The 25680-nt window shown below is 40.0% G+C and overlaps 1 protein-coding gene across 8 annotated transcripts in view; it reads left to right on the forward strand.

Moving 5' to 3' along the window:
* Positions 1–472: 472 nt before the first annotated feature.
* Positions 473–25680, forward strand: part of CALD1 (caldesmon 1) — a 183421-nt gene continuing 158213 nt past the window's right edge. For 5 of the 8 annotated variants that reach the window (XM_085230643.1, XM_085230666.1, XM_085230679.1 and 2 more), the window contains exon 1: positions 477–690. The gene's annotated coding sequence lies outside the window, so the exon portion shown is untranslated. Of the gene's footprint in view, positions 691–8167; positions 8234–25680 lie in introns of those variants that run through there. The other 3 variants (XM_085230691.1, XM_085230698.1, XM_085230652.1) reach the window with 3 other exon arrangements.

Genomic DNA, 25680 nt, shown 5'->3' on the forward strand with positions numbered 1-25680 from the left:
CTTTGCAGAATCAAGCTTGCACAGCAGAGAGTTTCTATGTTCCCTCTTACATGTGGTGCTCATTAAAATAAATAAATAAATAAATCAACAGTAGAGTTCTGCTATAGTGGAATTATTTATTTGATTTTAAAAAATCTGGTGCAGAAAGTAAATATGTTTACTGTGCTCCTTTCCATTCAGTGTACTTCCTTTTTAAAGCTCCGTTTGTATTCAACAAGACAGCCTCTTTCTCCAAGATTAACATTTCTTATGATTGTTCCTGACAGAGGATTTACTTTCAGAGGCCCTGCTAAGGATAACCAAAAAAGGGCATGTAGCAAGACAGTTTTGGCAGCTTGCATGAATTTTCGGAGCTTTTTAGGTCTTGGTTTTCTGATGAGTGGCTTCCTGAGCATGCCTAGGGAATGACAGGCATCTCTGCAGGCAGGCTGAACCCACCTTGGCTTGTGCATAGCCATTGGCTGCCTATTAGAATAAATTGAGGACAATGCATACCGCTGCCTGCCAATTGTAAACATAAGGGATATGTATTCACTTAGCATTGACTTTTGGGAGGGGCCAAGGCAAGGCTGTAGTTTTATTGAATAGGGCTGTGTGTGAGGCTGCTGGTGTGCCTTTCTTGCTGCGCTCCTGCCCAAGCAGCCAGTTATTCATTTCCTTCCTACTAGTTGAAAACTTTTCACCGCAGAGGTAAGGGCTTACCATATGTATTTGTTGGGGAGCGAGCCGGTCTGACTGCGTTTGCGTCGTGCCTAGAGATTAAGAAGCATGCAAAACCTGACGAGTCGTGGAAACGCTCCGAGACGCTCAGATACTCTTTTCCCTCTCCTCCTCTCCCTGTTGTCCATCTGTCCAGATGCTCACGGGGAACCGAAGGGGCAGCTCTGCTGGGCTGTGCAGAGCTGCTCGCTCACCCACTGGCGGAATCCAACGCGGGGCAAAGTGCTGGGAGCAGGGCAAGGTCCCACTCTGCGTGGGATCCTGCAGCAGGACTGTCAGCGGAGGGATAGCCTATCCTTTCTTTATTGTTTCTTTACATATAAGAAAGGAATTGCAATGAGGTCTTTGGTGTGGTAATAGTGAATTGCTTTTATTTTGCAACTTAATACCTGGGCTTTCAGACTGCAAAGGCAGCCTCCCTCTGTAACTGATACGGATAGAGTAAAGCTCTGGTTAGTGTAACCGATCCGATGCCTGCTGCAGCAGATGTCTGTCATGGCAGCCTTTCACAGGAATATTGTTGACAATAGACAGCATCCGTTTTTGTTTTCAGCCTTCAGCATGCACAGCAGCGCATTGCCAGAAATTTTCCTGTGAAACTGTCTTTCCTGTTAAAAGGGGGAGAAAAAAATGTGCTTGGGTGGGACCGGACCTCTTAAAAGTACTGCTCTGTGCTGGTGTCAGTCAGACCACGGATAACAGAGCTGGTGAGCGCGCTGTTTTCCTTTCCAGATCTTTTGCCATGCTTGGGTAGTCTGCAGAAAGTTGTGCAAGGCTGGCTGCTGCTAGCATGGTGTTCTCTGCAGCAGAGAACTTATTAGGGAGAGGGCTGGGAAAATGAAGGGAGGAATGATGCTAGTTACAGATTGATACTGCGGAGAGACAGACATTGACCAAACTGCCAACCCCTGGCCAGTACTAGAATTGTTTCTTCTCATATGTCATATGATGTATCATATGGAAAACTGAACAGGAGAACTCTTAAAATGACTTTTTGTGGAATATTTATTTTCAGAGCAGCTTTTATATAATTTTGCCTATTTGTGAACCCTGCTCTTGCTGAGTCGTATAGGAGAATAATTTGTGAAAATAACCCATTCCGTTCTTTGGCTGTAACTCAAAGAAAATATGCAGGCAGAGTGTTTTTTTCTGTGAAAAATATGTACTTACAACAAGTCGTCTATTTTAGATACCATGCTGTGAATGATTGTGCTTGAATGAATTGCCATCAAAGAACCCCGAGACCCTGCATCTTTCTCAGTCTCATTAAATACAGCAGTGGGCTGCTGTGTGAGCATCTCCAGATGAATGTCATACCCTTTTCTCCTGCCATCAAGAGAGACAGGGTGGGATCCTAAAGCTACATGCATCCAAACCAATCAAACAGACTGTTTTAACCTAAATTACAAATGCAGTGACGCTTCAAGGAATTAAGTAGTCCATTTGCCAAATTAAGTTGCCTTTAAAGTAAAGCAGGTCCGAGCTCTTCTCAAGTATCTTGAGATAGTGCGGGTCTGCCTTACTTTGGGAGGCTTTTTGATAAGCAGGTATCTTTGATAACAAGTCTGCAACTGTTAACACAATAGCTAAATCGCTGTGCTGGGGGAGAAATACTTCATGTTTCCCTGTGAACAGGACACAAAAAATTGAAATAATATATATTTTCTGTAGAGTCTTTTTTGTTGCAGCACGTGATGACAAGCAGATCGATTCCACATCTTCCATTCACTAGATTAGTCTTGGTGAAATCAATACCTTCATTAATGGATGCAGACTCTGATGCTAGGAGGGTCCTGTGTTGTTCGAATGCTCTTTGACAGTGAGCAACCTAAGGGTGCGTTAGGAGCGTAAGAGATTTTCAGAATTGCCACTTTAGATGCTCACAGTTTTCTGACAGTGTAGCCTAAGAAAGGTGTGACTTTGCTTGTGCTTTTATTTCTTGCCTGGCATTTGCAGACAATGCAATCATGTCACTGAAAACTAAGTGATTTGAAAGGAAGAAGTGCCTCTGAGTTCTGCTTGCTGACATTAGAGGGAAAATTGAGGTCCATTAAGCGTGATCCCAGGGCCATACACAGCAGGGAGACATGCTGGTCAGCAGCCATCTCAACTTGGACAGTGTTATTATCAATGCCATTGATTCCAAGTGCTGACACCAGAAAGGTATGGCAAGGCTCCCTTTGCTGGCTGCCTGCTGGGAGGTAGCTTATGTTGCACACAGAGAAAGGAGGAAGTGTCTATGGAGAGCCACACAAGGAATCCTTCCTGTTTTGCCCTTCCCTGTGTGCAGCAGCATGCTGCATGGGGCAATCACTGCAGAGCCAGACACTGCTGCACAATAGGAGGTTTGGAGGACCCTTTTTTTGTGTGTGTTTGAATGAAAAGCAAAGCAAAAAAAAACCACCCTGAATGATGTGCACTGGGGCACCTCTTGATTGATGTGACTGTGATTTTCCAGGCTTTGGGTGGCATGTGGCATGTGCAGGTGGAAGAGGGCAGTGCAACCCATATTCTTGTGGTAATGCTGACATTGGTTCAGCTTTCTTTTTTTCTTGTCAGGCAGGGGTGATGGTTTACATGTGCTCTGTGTGCTGCTGCTGTACACCGTAATCTATATTGTCACATGTGAAAAACACTCCTTGCTCTTATGGATGCTTAAAATGCTGCTTGCCCTGGAGAAGTTTTGTTTCCCAAGGGGATCTGTTCTATTGCAGAGAGGTGAACCTTTGCTCTCTTCCTTCCTTCATACAGAACAAATAGAATTTGAATGCCTTGGGACTGCTTAAAATACTTTGATTTCTCAGTCGCTTCTCACACGAAACCCTTCCATTGGGTACTCATGTTCTAACTTTTACCAGATACCAGTGAAGCTGTTAATCTGTATCGGTTAAAGAGGCAGCTTGGTGCATTTAATTACTAGGCATGAACAAAGAGGGACAGGAAACCATATATGCATAAGAAAGAGAGGGCCAGACAGCAACATTAGCTGTCCATCTGCTAGGCTTGTCTGGACTCTCCTGGGTAGCAGAGAAAACACCAAAAAAGGTAACTGGGCAGAACGTGAAGCATAGTCTTGTGAGCCTCTTGCCTTTGCAGGGAGCTTTATGGGGAGCTTGCAGGGTTGGGCTCCAGTTATACAAAGCCTGAGGTAGACAGGCCTGTGGCTGCAAAGAGTAGGAGTCCATCTTCGAAGAAAACTTCCATTCTTTACAAATTGTCTTCTCTTAGTAACTATCTTCTGGAAGCTCGAAACAGGAAAACTATTCCTCACTCGATTGCTCACCTGTAGAAGTGTTCATATTCAAGGGTTGGATTGCTGTTTTTGTTCCTAGCTCTTGTGTGGTTTGAAACGCTAGGACTGCTGAGAATGGATTTGGGGCACAACTGTGCTGGAAACAAGTCACCCACCTACACATCAGTGCCTCAGATGCTGGTGCTCTCTGGGAGGTTGTGGCTGTTGCTTACCTTCAAATGGTTTGTCAAGGATTTTGCTGGGACTGAAATTTGACTCAAAGGCATTTGAAGATCAGATTAGGTTTGACCTTTTGGGATGGAACACTGAGGTCATAGGATGGTTGAACTATGTAACTATTTCCTTTGCTTTTCCTAAAGCTCTGGTACATTTCAGCTAGCCCAGCGGGGAAGGACACACAGTACATTGTAATTTGGGATCCCTCCCATACCCCCGGGAGAGCTTTTTCTTACTTTTCTTGAAAGTAACAAGGATTAACAAGGAAGATTAGGGCATGTAACACTGTCAGCTAGCTGCTAGCCCTGCTACGTTAGCAGTACTGTTTACATCCAGAGTAGGAAACCATTTTTCTCCTTTGGAACTGTGCTTAGTGCTGATAAGTGGTGTGGGGCTGGCAGCTGAGCTGCCAAGCAGATAGTAGCATTAGCAGTCTCTTTTCTCAAGCATTGCTAACTGGAACCTCCTGATCCTGCCTATAGAAGTGTTTAGGGGGTCTGTGCTAAAGCCAGGACAAAGTGCTCACTGGGTCTGTTCTGCTGACTTTCAGTAGCAAATAACTGGGGAAATGAAGGAAGGAGGGAGAGGAAAAAGAAGGCCAGATCTCAAACTGCTACAGTCATTTGAATTTTTTTTTTTTCCCCCTGTGATCATAAATACCTGGTGAGTCACCTAATGGCCATGTGTCTGTTTTTGAGTCTTCAAGCTCAAGATAATCCATACGAATTTCTATTTAGCTCGTGAGGCTACTGTGCATTTGTAAAGAATTTCTAATCCTGTAATCCAAATTTAAGCACTGTCCTTCTTTTTGATTGATTTCAATTTTGATTGATTGAAATACCTTATTTTGAATTTATTTCTTAGTGAGAAAGCACACATTTTGGCTTGTTTGCACAGTTACATATTCCTCTAGAACTGTTTTTTTCTAGACTGCAAGCATAAAAACTCAGAAGCACAGTGAAAACAGTGGAAAGTGGGCCAAGCTCTGTGCCATGACACTGAGCTGAAATGCCTGGATGGGATTTCTCCAGTATTTGCAGATACAAGTGCACTTGCTGCACCTGAGAGCATCCTGTTTTCCTGTGAAGTTGTTGTGCAGATAGCAGAGTTGCAGGATGAGATATTTTGCTGACAGCCTTGTTATAGTGTCATAACCTTGGAAGAGAAATCCTGGCCATGCTGCTAAGCTTTACCTGCTTGCTCAGCTTCATGTTATCGGAAAACTCAGTGCTGTACCTCCTGGCAGTGGGGAAAATGTGAGGGAAAGGTTTCAGGCAGTGGAAATCATTGCATGTTTCCACACCCTCTTGTGTACAAAACGCAAATAAAGAGCATTTCCCTTGAGACTCACTGTGGAGGGTGTGAGGAGAAGTGGAACCCACCCGTTTGCACATTTTCTGGTTTGTGTCCTTAAATGGGAAAAAAAATCTTTGGAATTTAGCTCATAGAACAGTTATAAATAGATTTGTGGAGATAAGGTTTTGCTGTAAATACTCTCGTTTGGGATCTATTGATGAAAGTGACACTGTAGGCCGACGAGTATATGGGAAAGGAGAGCTTTTGCTAACAGCAGCAAGACCATGTTTTCATGCACAGGCACATCCCCTGATCGCATCGGTCACCATTCTTCCTCCATTTATGTGGGGATCCTAGGGGCACGGCTATCTGTGCACCCCTAGGATCTGAGTAAGTCAGTGAGGGAGAGTTGCCGTTTGTGATCCCCTCATGTCTGTGGGTCTCAGGATTTGCTGGAAGATCTCTTTGCCTCCCACTGCAGAGCAGCAGTGGCTGTGGGGCCAGGCCGGGCCCTGAGGCTTGGCACAAGTCGCTGTCAGCTGGCTTCAAAGGGAGTTGTGCCCATGTGGAGGGGCTGAGATTGGTCCCTGTTTGTTTCTTATTTGCAGGGCTTTGATGTTCCCGTTCTCTTTCTGTGGCTGCCACAGGGCATGTTACTAGCCTCTTCCCGCTTCATTCTTTTCTTTGACAGCAAGCTCTCTAATGGTGAAACGGTCCTCCTCCCTTCCCCATTTTTTTCTTCAGCTGTAGTGTTTGCACCAGTAAAATCTCCCTCTGATCCAGAAGCAAAGGCAGGACTTTTATAATCCTTTACCTTTCCAGAGCACATAGCACAGCTTGTTACACAGCCCAAATCATCACTGTCTAGTACAAAGCATTTATATGGAGAACAGTTTATGTCTGCATCTTCCCTTTCCTCTAAAATAATGACCTAGTGATAACCTGCTTTCTCGCAGCAGTTTCAAAGCCAGGGGGAGAATTTGGCTTCATTCCTGTCTAGTTAAAGCTCATAAGTTTGGGAAAAATATTCCTTGGGCTTGGCCACAAATTGTGGAAATGGGAGGTAGCTGTTAGCTCTGAGCTCAGGGGAAATGTTTGGCCAGCTCTCATTTACCTGCAGAGCTGAGCCTCTCTGCTGCTGGTGCTAAAGGATGTCATCCTGCACATGGACTGTGCTGTGGCTCTGGGTCCTGGGGGGAGAAGAGGGGAGAGGAAAGGGTTTGCTGCTCTGCAGGGCTCTGGGAACAGCAAAGCCCTATCAGCCCTAACAGCCACATCCTGCTATGGAAATTAAGGATTTCAACTTAAGTCAGCCCACTTCAAATAAACTGGATTATAAAGACTGAAGTGCAGCATTTTAATTGCTGTAAATATGAATTGGAGTCCTTAGGAAATCCTGATGATGGAGCTAAGCATTTCTGTGGCTAATGTATATTGCATTAACAAAAGAAGGCCAGCTGAGGAGTTTTATTCTGCTAACTTAACACATGAATTGTCTGAGTTCGGCTGTCACTGCACTGCTGAAAACGAGGAGATGTTTTAACCTGGGCATTGGCTGGTCTGAATCTGATCTTACTTCAGATCAGCTGTGTGGTGATGTAAACCTTATTTCAGTTTTAAAAAATACACGTTGGGTCTGATCTCAGTTATCATAATGTAAATCAGTTAGTTTCAGAATCCATCTTTTTTTTGTTTTGATTTCTGTACATACCCTGAAGGATGCTAGCAGCAGGGAATTGGTCAGAATTGTGGTAAGGAGCATTCACTGGGAAATGATATTTCATAAAAGAGAGGACGCTGGTAAACCAGTATGCCAGTATAAATTCCAGAGCTCATTTGCTCTGGTGATTAAAAGGTCTGCCATAAATGGTAAAGGCCGGGCATTCATTTGTTGCAGCCACAATAGTAAATGTCTTATTCACTGGACACAGTATACAGTCAAGGAGCAAGGGCCTGGGACAATAAAAAGGAAAAGCAGTAACTATTTTTTGCAGTTTGTTTGCTGTTTTCTCCACTGTGTGTTATTAAAAAGCTCTGTGACTATTTTCTCTTTTTTTTTTTTTTTTTGTTCCTTTATTTAGATCTATGCAAACGGCAGTAGGTTTGTTTTGCCACTTAATCCTCCCTCCATAAAACCAGACACATGAGCCTATTTCCTCTCCTTCTCCCTACACAACCCAAACAAGAAAAAGACATTTCCTCTACCAGTATAAATAAATGTAGCTCTTCTGTCTTCAGCATATCTCTTGTGGGTTTATATGACTACAGGCTGGGATTAGCAGACAAAATCTTATTCTCGCCCCAGGTATAAAACGCTAACATTAACAAAAGCAATGATTAAATGCCAGTGTTTCAGAAACAGCGGTAGGATCACAGGATTGCAGCAAATAGGAAACGTGTGTGATGAACAGAGATGAATCTGGGGGGAGGGCAGGAGCAGTGTGCTTTGAATGGGAGTTGCGGAAGGGCTCCCAAGTGCTGCGTGCACCCTGAGGGATTTTCCTTCCAGCACATCAGTTCCTGCAGTGAAAACCCATGCAGATGACATTAAGATGCAAAGTTGTTAGAACACAGTTGTGTTTTCATTCTCACTTTTCAGTTTGTTTTCTTTACAGTTTAATACTTACTGTGACATCAAAATCAAAGGGAGAAAATAGTCAGCCGAGTTGCTTTTCACTTCCCAAGGAGGACAGATAAGTAACTACAACAATGAAACTATACAGTGTTCCCTCCTTGCTGAAGATTCCTGTAAGTTTTTTACTTGTCATGAGCCTTACAAATATGATGTTTGTGTCATATTGTTATATCTAGAGGTTATTGATAGGATCCTTCAAGCTGCTGACATTTTGATGTAAGCCCACAAGGATTTTCATCATTGGCATCATCCAGTTACTCATATTTTGAGTATGTTTAAACTAATGTGATTGACTCTTCAGATTATGTAGTTGGTCACAGGACAGTTGGCTAGATTCAAATTCATTCTTCTGCTCCTCAAAAATTTTATTGCTGGTCTCAAGAAGTACCATGGCCCTGCAGCAGATCTGTAGTTCACCTTCTGTTTTCATACACATCTAGGCCTCTGCAGCTTCCAATAAGTATAATTGGTAAAATGACTTTTTGTCAATGTTGATAAAGTAGACATTCTTTCAGCTATGGTGCTATGTTTTTTGTTCCAGGAGAAAAATAATGTTGATAATACACTGATGTTTATGGTTGCTGCTAAGCAGTGCTGTACAGAGCCAAGGCAGTTCTCAGTGAAGGGCGCAAGGAGCTGAGAGGGGAAAGAAATAGGACAGGTGACTGAAACTGGGCAAAGGGGTATTCCATATCATATGACATTGTGTGGAAGGAGTATTGAAGGGGGTAGGAGTTCATCTTGCTCTCTTCTGCTGTGTGGGGGGCTAGCTGGGCATCAGGTGGAGGGTGGTGAACAATTGCTTGTACATCACTTCTTATATACATTCATATATATATATATATATATATATATATATATATATCACACACACACACATATATATATATATATATATAACACATATATACATATAACTGGTCATAACTGTTATCCTTTTCATTTTCTCTATCTTAGTAAATAGTTTCATCTTGACCCACAAGTTCTACTTATTTTTTCTTGATTCTTTCCCTCATCCCACTGGGAAGGAAGGGGAGTGAGGGTAAGACTGTGTGATGCTCAGCCACCTGCCAGATTAAACCACCACAAGTGGTCCTTTGTGATAGTTTCTGATACCTTCCTTCACTGAAAAGTTTTGGTTTTTTTCTTTTTTCTTTTCAATGTATTGCTTTCTTAGAGATGAAATCAATGTCCTGATCTTCATCAGAAGGATCACAATATTTTATGTCAAAGAGTTGGAGGGTACAAATTAGGCCTACTTTGACTTTTCATCTCTGGATGGCAGTACTTCTGAGGAGACTGTTATCATGCATTGACTGTTATCATGGAGCTATGGTTTATAAGACTGATGCCCACTGAGGAACCCTAATGTGGCTAAAAGAAGCCCTGAGAGGTTTTAACAGCCCAGTATTGTGATAGTAATACAGATTATTGCTTCTGTTTTCTGGCTATTGAAAAGATCTGGAGAAAACCAATTTGGAATCCGGAATAACCAAATAACTGGTATGTGCCGTATTTTTTCATTCAGGATTTGGACTGGATTTGCCTTCTTTGATACCAGCTTGCAAATACCACCTGGAACCTTTGTGAAAAGCCCTTGCTTAATAGGCAAATGGAGAGCAATAAATAGTTGAAGAAATTTTTATTTCTTTTTAGCATGGCTGGGAGTTCTTCTTTACTTGTAGGTGTCTTTTAGTAAAGACTTTCAAAGATGTCATTTTACAAGATAAGCTTTTTATTCATGTTTGTCCTGCATGTGGCAGGAGGGTTGGAGATTCATGATCCTTGAGGTCCCTTCCAACCCTGGCCATTCTGTGATTCTGTGATTGTTTATTAGAAGAATACTCTTCCCTGTGAATTGGCTTAAGATTTTTCAGTCTGTTGGTCAGCAAAGAATTCCCATTGTCAGTAATGATGTTTATTGCTTCACCTGTCAAACCAGAAGGCTACTGTCCTTCATAGACCATCTGCTCCAACAATCCAAAAGGTGTTACAAAATAAGCAGTATTTATTTTTCTGTTTATCCCCTTCTGTAACAGATACGATTTCCTTTTGTGGAGTCTATATACTGAAATTTTAATTCTAATACAAGGGGAGATGTTTTCTTTCTGATCAGTGTCTAATAAATATCACTTTGTGTTATTAAGAAATGAATTTACTATATTTGTGAGAAATAGATTTTGTTCTGATGAACTGATTGAAGTGGTGACACAATGTGAATCTGACTTATATGACAAAACAGTTACACAGTTGTGAAAGTCTAGAAGCAGTATGGTGAATTGGAGAAAACATTATAATCTGAGTGTTATTTCTGTCTCTCTTGTGACACTTCATGGCAATGGAAAGGCACTGATGAAAAGTCTGTTGGCATTAGAAGGCACAGAAATGGTTTCATTGCTCTTGGTTCGATGCTGAAATATTGCTGAGCTAAATCTTTAAATTCAACGTTTTTCCCCCATTTTAAAATTAAATACCAGAGACTATAGGCATTAAAAAAAAAAAAAAAAAAAAAAAAAAAAGGAAATCCCAAACTGAAAACCTGGGAAAGACATATTAGGTCATCTTGTCCCTTTCCCTGTACAGTGTGAGATGACTCCCTAAAGTATATTCACACGTGTTTTGTCCATAAACACCTCTGTTTATTAACAAAATACAATAAGCTGTAGTTTCTCAGTGAGGATTGGGATAGTTTGCTACACTTTCTAGTTTTTAGCAAGAGGAAATAGCTATCATTCTAAAATGTGTTTCTTGGCCTATGGATATTGCCTATATGAATTCAAGCAAAAAATACCTAATGAATGGAAACTCATAGAAGAGTTAACGGCAGCTGGTTTTATTATGGACCTCTGACATGATCTCACGCTAGTTTAATACAAGTGTTACCTCACTGACTTCGATGGAACTGGTTTTCATTTGCAAGGGAGTAAATGAGGCCAAAATCAGTCAAAGACCTAGGGAGATTCTCTGGGAGAGGGTTTTATTTTGGGGAATGTACTTTACATCCATATAAAATATACGAGCATATCTGCACATTGCAGTCAATGCTTCAGGCCACCTGGGAGATGCTTTGAATAGCACCTGTGCAAATCCAAAATGAAAGGAAAGGACAACTTGCCAGGAAGGGCCAGAGAAGTATCTCATTTTTCTGAGTGCTGGCTCGAGTTTCTTCCTTACTGGATTTCTAATGTTTCCTTAGTGAGATGGGTAGGAAATACAGAAGTGAGAGCCTGTTTTGCAGGTAGCTTCAGCAATTTTTCTTCTTCATTTCAACCACACCAAATTAAAAAAGGAACTGTGTTGATTATTGTCAATCCAGCTCAGACAAAAGCACCAGCTGTACAATTATTCTGCCTTGAAGTTATCAAAGCAAGCAGTGAAATAAGAATCATATGTTTTATGGTCAAACCTTTCTCCAGAATTGCACAATATTATGTCCTCCTAGCTCAGCTTTCAACTTAGCTGAATCTTGCAAAACTCTCAAACGCATCTGTGCTCTTCTGTAAGGAAAGAAGAGCTTCAGAACTTCCCAAGTCTAGCAGAGATTTTACTTTGCAGGCTGGATACTAAGCACAGTTTACAACTGCAAGATGAGCACTGTGTTTGTGTAGTGTGTGAGGAAACATTGCTAAAGAAGTGATGGACATTGATTAAGACTGGAGAACGGTCAGGGGTAAGGCTTTGTCTTCATAGTTTCTTGCTACTCATGTTTTGGTGGTCCTATTCCCTGCTTTCCAGCACAGCAGCACCTGACGTTGTACTGCATCTAGTGCACAGGATTCTAGTGCACAGGATTTAACACCCTGGATTGTAGCAGAATTTCCCAGCAGCATAAACACTGGTTACAGATGATTTTTGCTTTACTCAGTCTTTGAAATTGTGAAGTTTACAGGTGTGTGAAAGAAAGATTCATTGTAATGTGGTTGTAGTTTGGCTTGGGGAACTCCTGCTGACAAAGCAACACCATTTAAAGACTGTGGAGTTTTGTGGTGTTGTGGTGTTAACTGTGTTAGTTTTCATTTTTATTTTACTGAAGAAGCAGAATAATCATAATCAAGCAATGTATTGGCCAAAACTGGAGGAGAGGAGGCAGTACAGTACGTGACATGTTTTTAATGGTACTATCCTCTTCTTTAAAAGGGAGCTCTTACAGAGACTGGTTGGAAGTCTTTTCTCAGTCTGTTACTGAGTTCTTGCTGTTCACTATCTGAGCTGAAGCTAGTGACATTGTCCACAGAAAGTGCAACAGCAGCTAGCACCCCTGTGATTCATGGCAGTGCTAATTACTGCTAGTGGTAATGCAGCAGTGTTCCCCACAGAGCTGATCTGAGAGCACTGACCTGCTTCTCACAGCATACTGGTGCACCATGAGACAGAAATGACTTCAAGCTGCAGTGCTCTGCCACATTCCTGGTGGTAAATTTGAAGGAAAAGCCCTTTACTTGGATTTTAGTCTTCCTTGGACCTTCCTCTTGAGCAGATTAGGTGCTGATGAAGGAAATTTGTAGAGGAGAGCTCTTATCTGAATAGACTATGTGCAAGTTTTATTCTGCTTGCTTCCAGTGTGCTTCTGCCCTTGAAGTAAACAAAGCAAACCCCCACATTGCTGTTTCAATACTGTCAGTACAGAAGCTGAACAGAGCTTGCCAAGTCTTCTCTGACCTGTGTACACTGAATGATACCGTCTACATTGTAAGTACTTTCTCTGGAATAAAATGGCCATTGTTGTGTGGAAAGTCAATGAAAGAGCTGAGGCTGCAGACTGGGACTTCTAATTACTACATCGTAATTCATAGGTGTAAACAGGGAAGTGGTGCAGTCACCATCCCTGGAGGAATTTAAGGAAAGGACAAATGTTGTTTTTAGTGACATGGTTTAGTCTGCAGTATTGTTGATAGGTGGATGGCTGGACCAGATGATATCAGAGGTCTTTTCCAACCTTAAAGAGTCTATGCTGTCATACTAAGGCATACTCACAAACCTATTTACTTAATCTTTTCTCATAGCTCCTTGGACTGTTTGCTGGGACTGCCATATTAACCACAAAGGAAGAGATAAGTAAACAGGAAAATTATTCTGTGAAGCACGGTTAGAATTTAAGAACATCTTAAACAAATTTATAAGCATTGAAATGAAAGAAGAAGAAGAAAAAAACTTAGGGTATTGAATACAGGTTTATCTGTTGAACATTCTCCTGTATGAAAGTTTTTATTGGCAAAAGACCTAGATAGATGTGGTCTAGTGACTTGGAAGTTATGAGGTGATGTCTTTTATTAGAAGCTGAATTCCCCCTTTGCTACTTAGTTAAATCCAAGGTTAGAATGCAGTATTATGGTATTCCACCCAAATAGTCTGGCCACCCTTGATTGGTTTTATTTTTGATTAGTAAAAATACGTGGTAAGAGGTGTTGAACCACTTGCTGGAAACTTGCTGCTGCCAGAGACACTAACATGGTCTGCATCTGCAGAGAATTTTTCTTTGCTTAATATCCTGGAGATATACTTAGCAAATGCCCAATGGGCTGAGTGGGCAGTATATCTGGTTTCTCTGGTTTCAGAATACAAATATGGTGCAAAATCTGAAAAGTTGGACTTCAGCAAAGAAGTGAAAGCGTGGATGAAGACATAGCAGAAGCTCTGACAGATGGTTTTGCACCCGTTTTTTTTTTTTTTTTAAAGTATTGCTTTATGGGTGTCAGGAATGAACAGTTATGATTTCATGTTGAAACATGCCTGAAGCTGAGAAGAACAGTAGGATAGATGAAAATAGGTGTTCCTCATGCAGCATTGGTGCCACCTGCTCCACAGGGAACATAAACCTATCTCTGAAATATTAGAAAGAAAACTTTATGTACCACATGTGATTTTGCATTTATACAGGTGCAACTGGCTTCAGCTGAAGGGCTGTTTTGATGAGAGATGGAATGTCTCATTTATATCACTGATATAAATTACTTTTTGACATTTACGTGAGTGGTAGAAAACAAACACGCTCCACTTGTGTTGGCGTTCTTGTTGTGTGCATAAAAGAAAACCTGTCCTTACCCATGTGCATTTTCTGTAAGGATATAATGCCCCTATTCAGTATTCATAAAGAAGGCAGTGGCTACCCAACTTGACTGCTTGATGAAGAGGCAGTTGCAGAATTCCACCTGGTTGAAATCACTGATTTTTGCAAATGGAAATTGTTTATACATTTTTCTTCATTTAATAGAAATATAATTAGTGGTTTGCAATGTTTATGTGGATAGCATCAGCTGAATCTTGTTCCAATCCCCTGAATGCTTTTTTAACATGACCTACAATACACATCATGCAAAAATCTGTCCACTATGTCCAAAGTTAAGTGCAAATTCCCAATGTAAATATGAAGTTTTGCCAAGCTGAATTAAGCTCCTTAGGTGGTATCAGGAAGGGCTTTGTTGGATTGTTTAGTTTTTGCAGGAGGTAGAGGATAGAGGAGACTATAAATAGAAATAAGATGCTATTCCACAACCAAGGGATTAAATCTTGAATTAGACTGCTGTATAAAATCTAAAGACTGAAATAAAATCACTGCCCAACACTCACTTTTTCAATTTAGCAATCTCTAGAAACTCTCTTGGGGAACAAGCTACACTCTCAGCAAATTATTAGGACAAGGCAAGAGTGTCCAGCCAAAACTTTAGGGGTATACAGCAGTACTAACTGTGCAGCAGGTCTCAAACATGTCACTTTGTACAGCAGCGGGTCCCAACATTATCCCAGATTTCTTCCTCCATTACCTGATCGTCTTATTTTGTATGTGTTTTCACTTCAACTTAATCAGATATTAATTCTGTTTTAATAATTTCATAACTTTATATAGCTTCTGGACAATTTATTTAAGCTGTTTTTGGGCTATTGCAGTGCAATGTTTTACTGTTTATTGCATTTTAAGCACTCACAATCTCAGGAAATGTTTACCATGGTTGAAGCTTATTTCTAACCTCTGGAAGTGACATAGAATGAGGAATTGTTCCCCCTATCTGTCAAGATGAAAACAAAGTTCTTGTGTTTAGTAGAGTACTAAAGCAAGAGTTTAAAAGAGTGGAAAGGGTTTTTTTAAAATGCCCAACACATTGATCAGGGGCAGTGCATTCCGTTAAATGCCTTCTTGGAAGTACTGCATGTAAGAATCATAGCATCATTAAGGTTGGAAAAGACTCCTAAGAGCATCTAGTCTAATCCCCACCATGCTCACTGATCATGTCTCTCAGTGCCACATCCACACATTTCTGGAACACCTCCAGGAACGGCAACTCCACCTCCTCCCTGGGCAGCCTGTTGCAATGCCTCACCACTCTTTCTGAGAAGAAATTTTTCTTAATACCCAACATGAACCTCCCCTGGTGCAACTTAAGACCATCCCCTCTTGTCTTATTACTGTTACCTTTGAGAAGAGGCTGACCCCCATCTTGCTACCACCCCTTCAGAGAGTTGTAGAGAATGACCCCTAAGCCTCTTCTCCAGACTAAACAATCCCAGTTCCCTCAGCTACTTCTCATAAGATTGGTGCTCCAGATTCTTCTTCAGCTTTGTTGCCCTTCTTTGAACATAAGAAGTGATAGTTACTTTCCAATTTATACTCTGAAGCATATTTCCAACAGCCTTCAGAAGTAGTCCTATATTGGACACATGCACAATAAAATCTGAGATGTCTCAATATGATGCTTTTAGGAATTTTCAAGTCAGAGTTTGGACTGTGAGTTCTTTGTTGACATTTTTATGTGTCATTTCAATTCTGTTTCAGTATTTCTACTAACAGCTGATGCAAACTGACCAAAGAAATACATGCCTGGCATTGATTTTTACCCATCTGCACGTAGCCAATTACTTATAGTTCCTGGTTCATAGTTGAGATCACCACTAGCAGCTGAATGGAAGAGGACCTGAAACTTCACTTTGAATGCTTCTTTGCCATCACGCAGTTCAGCTTCTGCTGTATTGACAGAGGTACCAAATTTTGTTAAGAACCTCAGCTGTTGGCTGAGTGTATTGTTGCTTGCACATAAAATTATGTGGCTTGAAAAATTATGCAGCTCCTTCAATTAAAGGAGCCCACATATTTGTATATTTAGGTAATTGCTATCTAATTGTCATGATATTGTTAATGTGATGAGAAAAAAGAGAAAACAAGACAAGATTCTTTGAGCTAGCAGGTAAGATTCTGTAGTACTATATATATATATATTTTAAAGTGTGTATGGTTAAGCTTTAAGCACTGTATGCTGTCTTTGATTATAACAGTGCTGAACTTTATCTGAAAAGTTGAAACCTCTGATTCTCGAGTACATCAGTAAGTGAAACCTAAGCACATGTAATCTGTAAAAATAAATGTAATTACTTTAGCAAATGTATTACAGCTGGCCAGGTTTAATGTTAAGATACCTGTTTCTTATAGTTCACTACTGTCAAAAGACAGAGGTGATGGCTTGAGCTGCGCTACGCAGACATAATGGAAGAGAAAAAATATTGCTTGCATTCTTCTGAGTGCACATTAAAATGAATTAAAGTGAGCTGTGGTTCTGGCCTTTGACATTTCTTCCCACTATTTTCTTCTGTTTAAAGCATCTTGGTAAGAGTAGCTTTTTTTTTTTTTTTTAATTTCAAAAGCTCTGGTAAAATTGTAACTGAATGATGCTTCAAAATTGAACACTTGATAATATCTTCAAGAACACTTAAGGCATCTGAAAGCCTTCACTGACCTCTTTTAAGGTGATCGCGTTACTGTAGCAGGAGCAAGAGCTTTGCACTCCCTTTCTGGTGCTACCTTAGTTTTGCTGTATGACTTTAACAGACTTTTTGGCCTTGTCTTGTTTACTTATCTTTAAAAAACATGTTTCAGATTTCCATAGTAGTATGGGGTGAAAGACTGACTGCAGCAAAACACTTTGGTATAGTGACTGATGTGGTGATAACGATAAGTTCATGAAAGGCTGTGGAAGATCTCCATCTGGTCAGACCACTGGCAAGAAGTGTGACTTAGATGGGTGTAGCTCTCCATTATTCTGTGGATTCTTCCCAGCAAACTTAAGTGTCGCTTCCTAGAATAGGTAGGACCTTACTCATCTGCTGCAACAATAGGCAAAAGTATACTTGTTCCTGGTCTTTGGAAATCTCGGCATGTTGAGATCCTGTTTCTCACAGGAGTGTGGTGACTTGAGCCTTAATTAGTGTCTACAAAGTGGTTAGATGTCCTGTTACAGAAATGTGCCCTGGAAGCAATAAGTGCATTGTGATATTGTTGACTGAAGTAATGGACACAAGAAGCAGGGGAAAGATAATGTTATCATCAGCTGCTAAGCTTCGTAGTTCCTGCTCTTTGATCCTGTGGGTTCCTAGTTTGTTTGTTTGTTTGTTTATTTATTTATTTATATTTTTTTCCCAGCATAGTTTTAAGTTCCTCTTTGCAAAGAATGTGCATTTCTGAAGTGATGCGGGCCAATTGAATTTGTGTGATTAATCCAAGCAATTGGAATAAATTATTAGGTTTGTAATTTAAATCCTAAATTACAGCACAAGCTTCTCTTAGAACTGCACCTAGGGAGACTGAACAACATTTTAGAAATTACTGCTTCAAGTAGCAGAGTAAGTTACAGGGACAAAACTAGTAATAGAATAATTAGTTATTTAGCCCATTGAGCAATTAAATGACTTCCCTCCACTTAGAAATACAATGCTAGATTTAGAACAGCCAAGAATTCTGGCGTTAGAAGCCAGTCCAGCAGAAGTGTGACAGCTACAGGAAAAGTGGGCTCAGAAAGACTTCCTATGCATTTCAGAGCGCTGTAAGAAGCAGCTGTAACCTTAGCATTTGTGCTCCTGCAGACAGATGTCATCATCTCTCAGCACTGCACCAGGCATCTCTCTTGGTGTGTGGTCTGTACTGTGAAACAGATGCAAGGAGTTGCAGCCAGTCCATCTCCTACCTCTGCAGTGATTCTCTTCCATGAGAAGGCTGTGGTGGCAGCAGCCTAAACAATAACAGTAATGAGGGGTCCCCTGGCTTTTACTGGGGCCACGCTGAATCCTGTTTCAGGTTGCTGCCTCTGTTTGCTTCAGCCTTGACTCTGAGACTGGGATGAACTTGACCTCTGCTTGGCTGGGGTTGAATGCATGTCTTGTCCCTTTTGGGCCAGCTCCATGGGAAGTTAGTAGACGGAGAGCAACATGGGACCTTTCTTGAGAGGTGGTCTCATTCTTGTGCTGACATAACTTGGTCTCTCTAAGTGGCGTTTTCCTCCCGTGAAATGCTACTTTGAGTGTTTTGTGGAATTAGTAGCAACTCTGTGGCTGGCTTTTAATCTCTTGGCCTCTCAAGCAGCATCTGGATAGAAAAGCTCCAATAGAGGTCTAAACTGGGTGGTATTTTGTTTTATGCTGCTTTATTTATTTATTTATTTTAAGAAGATAAAATGTAGTTTTTGAGTAACTTATAGACAGGGAAACATCCCTGTTCTGAATGGTTCCCCGGGCACTCTGTATCTTATATGATTCCTAAGCCCAAAAAACTAGTAGCTGAGAATTTTTGTTTGCTTTCAAGAGAAAATTAATATATCGTGATGGGCAATGCATGGCACAAAAGCCAAACTACGTAAACAGCTGAGGATTTTTGTGTTCTTCTGTCTGCTCATAGATTATATTTAGAAAACAAAGTCCTTTGAAAACCTTAAGGAATTTTGGCTGCCTTTCAGAAATGGTAGAGCTAAGTCAATAAAATGCTCAGAAGAGATTTTATGTCCCAAAGCATATTTTATCTTGACAGGTTATATGCTATTGAGAACTGTAGCCATGACTTGAAGCCAAGTTAGGAAAAGAACACTTCTGTTATAGAACTGTGTTTGATGGGAATCTGAGGAGAAAAAAGGAGAGAATATTGTGTGCTCTGAGAATGCCAAGTGCAGAAAGCTTCTCTAAGTTGAATTCCTGCGCTGATATTAATCACTGCAACTTCACTGGCTTCAATAGGACCTTACTGATTTACACCCACTGGGCATCTGGTTGTTTTTGATTTTACACAATTGCTCTGAATCCAGGAAACGTGGGTTTTAACAGAGTTTATATAGATGAGTAGTACCTTGAAGTCTAAAGTTTCTAATCTGTATCATTTGCCTTTTAAAAAAATGAGCAAATGAGGTAATGCCTACCCTCTGAGATTTTGCCATAGCTGCCTTACTCTGTTTCTTTGTATTGATGTGGTTTTTACTGATGTTTGTCCATCAAAGAGCTTGCTTTTATGCTATTCTTTTATGACTGAGAACAATAGCCTTTTCTAGGTAGGAGTTGTGTCCAGTCTACTGACATTAGAAAGATGTTTTATTGCCTTTTGTTTCCTTCCATCTGAAAGGAACATTCAGAGGTAGTTCAAATTTGAGGGAAGAGAAAAATCTACCTCAGTGATACCTGTTGAATGAATCTATATGTACAATATAGATTCTATATGAACAGTATTAAATGATTATAACTCTTTGGATGGAATGGGTGGGAAAAAAGCAGTATCTGTATACCACTAAAATTACCTAATCTCTGTTTTTTTGAATCCAGCCTGCACTTCAGTGATGCGAAGGCCACCTGCTCTTTCTGGATGAGATAGCATTGGAAGGGTATAGTTTTCCAATAGGCATTGTGCCTGTTGATGGAAGGTGTTTACTCCACTCTTTGGGAAGAAAAAATTCACTTTGCAGGTACGATAGGAAAGCTACATACAGGCAGCACAGAATGCTTTTGGGCTACAACAGCTTACTGTCAAGGGTAGGGAAGATAAATTTGAAGCAAATTTGGAGGCTATCCTTGACCCCCATAATTAGGAGAAAATGAAGTGGATTTGGGATTCAAGTGAAAGAATTCCAGGGAATTTAATTTTACTCCTCAGTCATTACATATATGTAAGTACAGGAAGCATTTTTAAGAGGGGGTATAAATAGTCTGATTTTAAGAGGCTGCATTTATAAAACCCTTTGATGCTTTTGGAAAATCTTTAGTATTTTAGGGTAAGAAAACTGGGTGGACCATTGGTAGCTACTTCCTACATCAAAAAATGAAAAATTGGAGGGATGTTTATTTTTTCCTCCTCTGGAGTTTTGTCCTTGAGGCAATGAATAGTGGCTTGAAGTTGATAAGGGATTCAGCTGAAAATGCAGCTGTTGACTGCAGTATGGAGGCAGCTGTTCAGAATTAAAAATCTTTGATGGCTGGCACTGTAACTGGCATAAGTTGTCATTAGAATTGTTGGCTTTGTAGTGCAAGTCCAGTTCTCAGTGTAAATCCATGTATTTTCAATTCTCTCCCATTTTCACTTGAATTTATCTTATGATTTATATATTTGGAAGAATTTAGTCGCTTTGGGAATCTTTCTGTTTGCTGGAAGTTTCCCATCAACTGACAGGACAAAATTCTGTCTCACCCTTCATCACCATGGCTGTGTATGTTGGGCTGGAAGAAGGTTTCATCTTTCTCTAGATGTCTACCTTTATCCACTTATGTTCAGTCAGATAAATTACGTTTGTTGAGAGGGTGCATGGGTTTGTGTGGAAAAGAAATTTGCACGTAAATGGAAATTGGCCACTGTTAAATCATTTCTTCCCTATCCAAGAGGAGCAAGCAAAATATGCCTTCTGGATGTGTCTGAATTCAAACAATACCTCCACAATCTTTATGTTCAGTGGGCACTCAAAGCCTGTGCTGAGGTTAATTATAGGGAGATTTTGGCAGGATACAGAGGCATTCACCTCCAGAACTTTTACTGAATCTTCATCTTTCTTTGCTCTGATGTCTTGGGATCTTGAAAAATATTTCATTTAGTTGGATAATTAAAAAATATTAAAACATACCAGGTTCTTGTAATTACAGGCTCCCACTGAGATGTGTTCATGACCTCTAACTGGATGGCTCATTTTTAGAAATGTCTGCTGAATGAGACTGCATGATCTGAAGTTCTGGGACTGCATGGCACAGAGCATGATGCAGAATTGTAAGGCCAGATCAAGCTGGTATCAGAAAAAATACCAAAAGCTCTTCCTATCTGACTGTATGACTTAAGGCACACACAGCAATATATTCCAGCAATGTTCAGGAAATATTTTTCAATTGGGTTACTAGGACATATTCTTCCCTTACACCCATTTATAGTCATTCTAATCATTAGTAGATTATAGCTCAGGATTTAGTTACATCTTTAGGGAAGTATTATGAAATCTGTATTGCTTGGCCTCTGCAAAACTTCTAACTAGAGGACTTCACCTCCAGGTCTGTCTGTCTAGCATCTTTCATCAGCATTGAATTCACTCAGTTTGTCATCCTTTAGTAACCTCTGAAGCATGCATGTTCAGTGAGGTTCTTTTCATTGTTCTGCTGAAAGTGAAACCTGTGGTGCTGTGAAAAAAATGACACAAAGTCAGACAGGTTCCACAGGGAAGAAAGTGTTTATACTTATGTATATACTCAAATGGATGTGGTTATGGTTGTATAGGACATGACTGGCTTCTTCTCTTTTGAAGCAACTTGCTGATGTTTGTATCATTTCAAATATTCCTCTAAATGCAGAACCTTCTATTGTTGGACCAAATTTTGCCCTCTGCTAAAAGTGTCTGCATAGCGTTAGAAGCTGTTATTCTTTTCTTTAAATCTTTGAAATTGCACACAGAAATTGCACAATAGTACTGGCAGCTTAGAGAAAATCCAAAGCAAAAAGGATGCACAGAATGACCGAAATATGATCAGTGCAGATTTTTACAGGTGAAAGCTGCCACTACTAGCAGCTGAACGTGCTGCTCATATTTCTATAAGTACCATTAAAATCATGAACAGATTTAAGTGGAGTGACATTCTGGGTGTGGAATTAGGGTTTGTCAGGGACCACACCTCACCAGAAGCAGACATTCTTTTCTTGCTTTCACTGGTAGAGATCCAGATGTATGTTTTAAAATACAGTTTACTCTGGTCTGTACTCAAATAAGCAAAGGCGGAATATTTCTCCAGATGGGGATGCTTAAATCATCAGAACATATCTTCATTTCCACTTTTTGTTGTCTTTCCTCTGAAATCTTTGTCACTCAAGAAAGTTTCTCAATGATAACATTTGGAATATTCTCTTAAAACAATACCTGGAAAGTTATTTTAGACTGCTGATTCATTGCAGTCCTTCCTAGTCTTTTTAACTTTTCAATTCTTTCTACAATGGTTCTTGATGTTGGCAAGCCCAAGACAGTAATAAAACAAAGCCGTGAGAATTTTGCTTAATACTTGATTGTCTTATATTCTCTGATATTCTTTATGGCAGAATATGTCATTGGTAAGATACTCAGTACTCAGCATTGTCGCTCATATCACATTTCTTCTAAAATATAATTCCATGCAAGCCTGCTTATAAGGAATGCTGGATGAATTGTGTTGAAATGAAGTTCATTTTCTGTCTAGAAGAAGATAGCCCAAACAGAGGCTTTTATCAGACCTTCCTCCCACTCTGAAAGAGTTCAGCTGTTAGGAAGAAGAAAGGATTGCACGCAGATTTCACACTCATGCAACCACTGGACTTTTCTGGGGAGACTTTTAGAGGGGCTACTGATTTATAATAAATACAGTTTGTGAGGTTTTTTTTGTTAAGTAAAAAACTGTCAGGGACATGTGTAAGGGAATTGTGTTCCATTGTCACAAGGCATTATCAGGTGTCATGAGGTAGATCAGTAAAAATTAATCTGCAAATCTTTCCAGTCAGTTAGCCCCCGTCTCTTTTTGGAAAAACAAAAACAAACAAACAAACAAAAACAAAAAACCAAACAAATCCCAAATACAAATATAGTTGGATTTTCCTTTCAAATCTGAAAAAAATAATCGGTCTATGTAAAGCCTGTTTAATGGAAAATGATTCCCAAGGGAATAGAGAGCTTCTGATTCTTTTCCAATAAATAAAAAGTTAACACTGGAACAAGAAGCGCTTATAAATATCTACTCAGCAAATATGCTACACATTTATATAGCTAAAAGTGTCCAGTTGGCACTAGGAATGCTCCAGGTTCTCCAGGTTAACAATTTCATTATTGTGATTGAAACCTTAGGGAAAAACATAAGTAGTTATCAAATATTTGCATTTATCCACCCACTTGCAAATCATTTGCAAGAATGATACTTTAAAGATTTCCTTCGGCTTACTTAGTGGTCGTGGAATCTCTGTGGTCTGCCCTGTTCTGTAACTACAATTTTTGGGGTTTGCTTTGTAATTACTTCATAAATTTCCAAAATAATGTGTTTGATAAAGAAAAGTTAACACACTGGAACTAATGTGGAGCAATATCCTTACTAAGTCCCCTACTGAAAAAAGATCAGAAGGCTTTTACAGACTGGGGAAGAAGCAGGCCTTGGGAGGTTTCTACACAGAATCAATGGTGGGATGTGTTCCAAGGTCAACAAAATACACTGTGGATCTACTTTTGTAACCCATAACTCCCACAAACACTCCTTTCTGATATGGAAAGCACAACAGCTCCATTGGGATTACTGAAGTGAAATGAGTTAGTAAAGGATGGTTGGCTCTTACTGACAGCAGTTCTGTTCAGTAACCTTAAAACAGATGGTCCCTCTTGAATTCAGACATGATTTTGGGAAATGTATCACACACTGGTCTCTCTTGAACAGTTGTGATAACACACCAGAATTGGAAACCTCAGAAAAAGGAGCAAGAAGCGAAAGCTAAGGAGCGTAGCTACTACTGGGAAATACTACAGCTGCTACTACTTATGATTCAGATAAAACACACAGATGATGCAAAGATCAGGATGGTGGGGGATAGTGAACAGTGATGAAGATAAGGCAGCTGTACAGTGCAATCTGTATCACTCAATAAAGGGATTCCATTCAGATAAATTGTTGTAATGCAGCCAAACACAAAATCATATATCTAGAACAGGAAAAACAGAATGAGGGATTGCATCTTCTGTGTATGAACCATGTAGAAGACTAATAAAAACTGAATTTTGGTATGTCCTCAGGGAGAAATATTGGTTACTAAAAGACTATGATTCTACCAGAGAAAATCCTATCTAGTAGCTGGAACCTGAAGCCAGACAAGTAAATTAGACACACATTTTTATACTCTGGGAGGTGAATGACTGCAAGAATAAAGTTTGGTTGATTCTTCATCTCTTGGTGCTGTTAACAAAATGTGACTCTGCTTTTATGTACCAGTATCCTAATGTTTTTCTTCTTTCTCTCAGCTCAGTAGTCTCTTCAAGTGTGCTACATAAAAACTCACCTGGGGACTATGTGTACATTAGGCTCATGAGTCCTGCTAGACATGTTAGAATGATCACGATGGAAGCTTGAGTGTGTTGTAACAAAAGTATTGAGCTTGTATAATTAAAATCCCAATAGGAATACTTTCTTACAGTGATTCATAAACTGTGTGGTAGTCTCTGTCTGGAGGAGTTCTTACAAAAATGTTTCTAGAAATGTCTGGTAAGGTAAGAAACACAAAACAGAGTGCAAGGAAATAACAAATTCTTAAGGAAGAAACAAGAAGACTGGTACTGGTGGCTGCAAAATGGTTTGGTGATCCTTGACATAAGGGAGCCAAGGACTGGGATGGATGAGCAATGTACCCAATGGAGGGCTTTCTGAATGGATGCCTTCATGGAAATGCTTAGGCTGAAATTAAGGTTAGGCTTAACTGTCACATGAATGACTCACTAGCATATATTGGAGAAAGATAACATCACATGAGAGATTTGCTGCTCTGCTACATCTCCAGTAAAAGAGCAAGCCATTTTAGTAACCGCTAATGATATAATCTCTAATTACAAAATGTTTTAGTAGGCACTAGGTACCTTGTTGATGTTATAGAACAGGAAAACTTTGTGTAATACTAACTTTAATCCACAGCTTATGCAGAACAGAAAAAAAAAAAAAAAAAAGCCAGCATCACTTTGAGCTGTCTGCACATTTTATATTAATTTTGTATTTAGAATTTTATACATAAATAATCATCATTGATGTTCACTATATATGTGTTCACTAGGCTCAATTAGCAACTGATGACTAACTGTTCTAAAACAAAGTGCAGATGCAACTTAAAACCCTTTAATAAATGTTCTAATTTTCTGTAGAAATCAGTGCAGATGCATTCTAGTGTATTTTTCTAATGACAACTTCAAACAGCATCTTACCTGTCTTAAGATGTCTCCTCAGTTAGTTGCCTTGATGCTCCTTTTACAGCATCAGGTAAAGAAACGACTAGTTTAAGACCCCATAGTTCACATCCTATAACCTAGATAGAGCTAATAGTGCTTTTCATTTTTGTCTGCAGAATCTGGATGACTAACTCAGAGGGGCATATGTAAATAGTAAGTGTTTAATCAGAGAAATTGCTGTGTTTCCTTGTTTTCCACTTTATGGAAATGGGTGAGGGAGCTTGGTGGACTGAGTATACTGTATGGTGAAACATCGAGAAGACTGAAGTGTAGAGGACTGACAGATGAAAAAACACAGGATAGGGGAGGATAAAGAAACACTATTTTTGCTGTGGCACTTACAGTCCCAAGTAATGTGGAAG

This window comes from Meleagris gallopavo, chromosome 1 (assembly GCF_905368555.1).
Source record: "Meleagris gallopavo chromosome 1, MGAL_WU_HG_1.1, whole genome shotgun sequence".
Lineage (NCBI taxonomy): Eukaryota > Metazoa > Chordata > Aves > Galliformes > Phasianidae > Meleagris > Meleagris gallopavo.